This window comes from Gymnogyps californianus, chromosome 6 (genome assembly GCF_018139145.2).
Source record: "Gymnogyps californianus isolate 813 chromosome 6, ASM1813914v2, whole genome shotgun sequence".
NCBI classification, from domain to species: Eukaryota; Metazoa; Chordata; class Aves; order Accipitriformes; family Cathartidae; genus Gymnogyps; species Gymnogyps californianus.
Genome location: NC_059476.1, coordinates 30,654,277 through 30,660,276, shown reverse-complemented (window position 1 = coordinate 30,660,276; position 6,000 = coordinate 30,654,277). Strand labels below are relative to the sequence as shown.

The window sequence follows — 6,000 nt, the reverse complement described above, 5'->3', positions numbered from 1 at the left end:
CTAAAATAATTTTTAAAACTTTGTTTTTGTACATAGATAGAATTATTGATTTCATGACTGTTAATTGCTGAAGAAATTTTTTTAAGAAGAGATTAAAGTATTGCCAAAGAACACGTTTTTGATGAAGATGTTCCTTCCAGGTGGTTGTGAGCATGTAAAGGAAGCTGATAAAAGCATTTTCCCAGTTTGCTTCCCATTTTAATCAGAACAACCAACTCAATCCAGATGCAAAAAGGAAATTAATCTCTGCCCAAAGGAGTTCATGATCTATGGCTCTGTCTACTCAGAAACATTACCTACAAAGTTTAAAAAGTTTTAAGACATAAGGCTTAATAAAATAGTTCCTCTGAAAATTTCATTGGTAAAAAAATACATTCAACACCATTAGCAAATGTAGTGAACACATGAAAAGATATTTTCAAAATGAAACCTACTGATTTTCTGATTCTAACTTCTTCAAAATTTCTATCAATTTCATTTGAAATAAAATAAACACCATTAAAGCACACCATATAAAGAAATACTATGTTTCAGGCTGAATAAAGTTTGGCTTTTTGTTTCAATGAAAAATATTGAAACATTTTTCACGTGGAAAAGGTTTGAAAACATTCCTTGATGTTTTCTGAAAGAGCATCTATTATTCAGACAGATACACAATGAATTTTCTCAGATTTAGGTATCCTCAAGTGAACTTGAACACTCCCAGAGTACAAGTTAGTAAATAAAGAAAACATGACTGAAGGGAGGAGCTGGACAATTCTTTTTCCACCAAAAGAAATTGCAAAGTTTACGCTAAAACATTTTTTAGGACATAGGAGGCAAATAGGGACTATCTCTGCTTTCAGATATAATTAAGTGAATTGTTTCCACTAGTGGAGGAAGGGCAGAAGAAAGTTCCTTAACATATTTAAAATAATTTATTTCTTTAAAAAGTAGGGTTTGCATCTTGTTTTCCATTTTAAAAGCGATCTATTTCAAGAAAAGAGAAAAAATGGCACTACTACATAGTAGCTTTCACATTTTCCATAGCACTGAAGCAATTTTGTACCTTTTGGGAAGACAGATGCTGATAGCGTGGGCTCCATGCCAAGAAGGGCTTTTCCACAGAGGCCTCTCAGGACGAACATGTTACACAAGGCAGAGGAGAGGCTGAAGCCCCACCACCGGTGGTTTCAGTCCTGCAAGCGTGAGTTTCTGCCAGGAGTCAGGTTTTGCTGCAGGTGAAACCCCTTGAAGAATGCCAGGCTTCCCAGGGTGCTCTCTGACCACCTCATTTTAGCACAAGTGAGTATCTGTAATTAAAACAAGGACAATTAAAACACCCACTTAGGATGTGGCCTAATTCCTCTTCCACCGAGAGCTGATGCAAGGGCCTGAGCATCTGCTGCCTCCCAGCAGCTCTGCAATGCTGATATCAAAACCAAGATGTTGGTGTGAAGAACCAAGAATGTGATAATCAATTTCAATTACTGCCTAAAGCTTGTCATTTCTACTCCCAATCTTGCAGAGAAATCCAAGTAGTCAGAGTTCACACCTTAAGGGGAGCTCGTTGCAGGAGGGATGAATTAATTCCTGCCATTCTCTGTTCTCTAAACCCCAGTGAGTAACATCTTTCCCTCTATTCATATCTCTAGAGACTCTCTTTTTTGCCAGCTCTCTTCAACAATACATTTTAAGACATCCGAGCAAGTATCCACACTTTCTTCCCACCCCACTTAAAGCCAGATGCTACCTATAAACTCCCGTTAATCTGTTGTGCAGGGAGGCGTTTGCAAACGCAGGACGGCTGCAGCCCCTCAGCGCGGCGCTGCGGGCAGCGCACTGCAGCACTGCACCGCCTGCCTGGCAGGCTCAGGCGGCTGTGCCAGGTTTACAGAGCAGCACGCAGCAAAAGTACAGAGATATAGCTTTCTATTCAGTAGGGGCTTCTATACTGCAGCGACAAGCTATATTTGCAAGTCAGACTGTGCTCTCCGAGTTGTACATTTTATTACCTTTTTGTTGTTGTTGTTTTATTCCCACAGACAATCTGGAAAATAACGGGGGAATTTCCTCCAGCCTGTACTATGTTTAGGGCTCATGTGTGCTGGTGACATCAGCTGTTAGCTGAGGCCGCCTAATTTTGTGCTGCATAATGACCTTACAGCAGAGGAATGGGATCCACTCAGAATTCCTTGTAGTGCTCTTACAAATTTCATTTGCTTGTAAATTTAGGCAAGCAGCGGATGTACTAGATGCCAAAGGTGCTCTGTGCCACTGCATATCTGCTCTACAATCAACAGCAGAGGTGTCCATTTTTGCCTGCCCAGGCTCAGTTAAAAAAGAGAAATCAAATGTGGTTTTGCCATTATCTCGCCTAGCTCTCCCCCCAGTCATTAAACAAATGTGACTTTTAGCCATAAAATAGACACAAACTACAGGTGTAGCAGTTTTGCCGTTTCTAAAAAAGCAGTTTTGCAGCCATCCCTTGGAATAGCCTCTCTTGCTTATGAGCATGGCAGAGTAAATAAGCCAGCTGTTTTGATGATGATTTTTAGTTCCCTACAAACCCCAGTTTGCTAGGCTGGCAAAATCCGCACGTCACCTATCTCTGATGTGCTTCTCCTTTCCTTCATGGCTTTTCAACGTGCAATTACTTCCCCTAGGCTTGCAAGATTCACACAAAAAGTGCAGGAGTGATTAGTGCAATGCTCTTATTCAGCTGTGTAAGGGCACCTGAACCGCCCTCACCTTCACCTGTGTTTTCACCAACACCTGTGACAACACCAACCCCTCCCTACAGTCTGAAGAGCAAAGGGGGAGTTTGCTGCTGCTCCCATGCTAAGGGATGGGCAGGAGAAGGCAGAGGTTTAGCCCTAAGGTGCTACGCATGCTCCCTCCAGCACTGGGCAAGCAGCCGCTGCAGCAACTACTCCCCTGCAGCTCTGTGTCCCAAACAGGCTGCTTACACCACAGGGAGCAGGCAGATGAGAGGGGTGCCGGGCTTGCCCACAAGCTCCTGGAAAGCAGGGCTTCTTTTTTAGGGCAGCAAAATAAATGCTCTACTTAGCTACAGCTAGTCTCACCTCTTAGTGGAAAGTAGCACTAACACAGGCACCCATGTACACACCAGCACAGAGCAAATGCAAGATATCCTGGTGCCGGGGCGGGATGTGGGTTTGATGCTTTCACAGAGGTGGGATCTTCTTTTCTGCCCCTCTACAAGCCTTGGGGCACTGTGCAAAACGATCTGCTCCCTCTGAAAGCATGTAGCAGAGGCAGTGCTTTGCCGCGCTAAGAGATGTAGGGTCCCAGTTCCCGCTTAGCCCAGACCTTGGTGACAACTAAGAGCTTCAACAGCTGTCTTTGAGGGGGATAAGACATTGCACATTGCTCTTGCCTGTCAGTCACCAAGAGACAGGAGGAGTTGGGCGCCAGAAGTTTCCTCCTACCCACATTTCATACTATTTTTCTTCCAATCTCCCTCCCGTGCCTATGGATCAACATCCCTCACACTTATTTACACCCAAGGAGAAACACTGATTTCATAGGGATTTTTAGAAACCAGTTCTGTTAGTGTCTTAGGGACATTAAATCCTACGCATTTCTGCTACACTAGGACCTTCAGAGAAGCAACTCTACTTGTTAGTGTTGGCCATGCCTTCAGCTTCTCCTTTATCAAGTAGGAGATCAATTAGAACAGATTTTTGTCACTTTCCAAAATTCATAGGTTTCATAGGTCACAGCAGTTTATTCTATTAGACATCAGTACTCTAACCTTTCCATTACAGCCTAAAGGACAGACTTTATGAAGCCACAATAAAGATATGACAGCTATATTTGTTACTGTAGTTGAAATTTGGAGGAAAGAGAGCTTTGTTTGTTACAAAATGGCATCCACAGAAGAATTGCAATAAACCAGATGTGTTCTTGAAGACAGATGCAGATATAGATAAGGATATATTCATATCAAAGAATCAAAGAGATCCTCTGATGAAGTCAGTAAAGATGGTATCAGTCTGAGAAGAACTTGCGATTTTGTGCTGAAGAGATGAGTAAGGAACTCACAGATCAGGCAAATGAGGAACGAATAACAATGCATCCAGTTGGGAGCCACAAAGAGCAGTCATTATGGAAACGGTCTCTTCCTGGGTCTCTCAGTCAAGGTCATACAAACATCTTTTTTACATCTCCTGAGCTTAAGAAACACATCAGTGACTGCTCCCTTGCAGGCAGGAACGGCTACAAAACCTCATGGAAAATGGTGGGAGACGAGCAAAGAAGAACCAGGAGTGAGACTGGTTCAGAAAGGCTTCCACAGTAGGAGGCACTGAGCAGAAAGCCCCTACGGGTGCTGTCCTGGGAAAAGATCAGGCGGCCAACAGAGAAAAGTGTTTGGGGGTGGGCTGTGCAGTCACATCGCTGTCTCATACTCCCTGTAAGAAGTGCCAGCCCAGCCTTCCTGGAGAAGGAAAACTGCTTCTTTCTGCAGAGAGAATAAAAACTTCTGTGCAATTCTCCAGCCTTAAAACTCTGAACCTGTCCTAGACATGCCTGGGAAGTTCACAGTCTCCGAGTCTTTTTAAACCCTGGCTGTTCTATGGAAGTAATGATCTGTCTTATGGGTGCCACAAACAACCGTAGCCTGTGTGATACAACCCTTTGTCCAACGGAAGCCAGAGGACATAATTCATTTCAGCCGACGAACACCTGCAAAGTTATGTCTGCTATGGTGTTGGCACTAACCTGAGCTGTTTTTTTAACTGGTGACCTACAGGTGAAAAGCTCTGCATTCCCCTACTCTGAGCTATCCATTTGCTCAGATTCAATATTTTATGCTCCCCATGGTGTTGATGTTCGTGCAATATTTAATGGATGTGTACAGTGCTCTGTGGATCACAGCGTATCGCGCATTTCCGCAGAAATAATGTAAATCATGACGACATGAAAGATCTAATGCCATGCTTGTAAAATGCATGTTTTTACTGCATGTAAACATGAAACCTATGCAATTAGTTATAAAACAACATGCTTTACTGCAGACAGACTAAGACAGAGAATGCTACAACCCCTCTGAAGCATTTAGTGCAGTTTAAATCTATGTGAGTGCTGTGGAGTCACCACCCCCAAACTGGTAGGTCATTGCTTGACATTTTACTTAAATCTTATATACCAAGAAAGGACTTGTAATGGGTCACAACAACATCCATTGCTAGCTCACAAGAAAGGGAGTAACAACTACAATTGTATTATGGTTACATTTTTGTCACAAATCAAGTAGGCTGTGGTTCCCATTCAAACTAGTAGGAATTCAGCCATTGACCTCAAGTAGAAGCAGAATCTGGAAATGCAGATTTTTAGGAGAAAACAAAATCTCTCCAAAAGCAATTTTATGATGCTGTGATTATTCCTTCATGTTCTTATTCCCTTTGTGATTATGATCATCACTAGCTCCAGGCAGATGAAACACGATTTGCTGAACATCTTCTGTTGGAACCATTTTTGGAGGAAAGGCGGGACTTTGATTAAATTTTTTATTTTATTCTACTGAAAAGCATGTGCTTCCATGGAAAGTTTAGATTTCCAGTGAAAGCTATTTTGCCCAAACCAAATTTTTTTCAGCCAGACCCCTTCAAATTTTTGCTGTTGCTGTTTTGGTTGGGTCTGACCAAACCAGGGTAGCAGATCTATCCAGTGAAATTAAAGTACAAAATTCTGTTAGTATGTGCAAAAAGATCCTCTGAAAAATCCCAATTTTTGTTTGTTTTTTTGTTACTATATAGACAAAAAACCCCCCATATACATCCTGGACGCATTTCATTCCTTTCTGTGGAGCACTGTCTCAGAAGACAGTCCTACCACTGACATATCTTTCCCTGTATCTATGTTTGTGCTTGGTTTTGTGTTTCACTGTTTTTTAATTCGCCATAAAAATTACCCGTGTTTTTGTAGAAAGAACAATTTGGTTGTGGCTTCCAGGAAAGATGCCTATGACTATCATCACAAAATAAAAAGAGAATT

At 42.1% G+C, this 6,000-nt stretch overlaps 1 long non-coding RNA gene across 1 annotated transcript in view; it reads right to left on the bottom strand.

Moving 5' to 3' along the window:
* Positions 1 to 1,018: 1,018 nt before the first annotated feature.
* Positions 1,019 to 6,000, bottom strand: part of LOC127018004 (uncharacterized) — a 61,508-nt gene continuing 56,526 nt past the window's right edge. The window contains exon 3 of the long non-coding RNA XR_007766676.1: positions 1,019 to 1,292. This is a non-coding gene — a long non-coding RNA (uncharacterized LOC127018004). The remainder of the gene's footprint in view (positions 1,293 to 6,000) is intronic.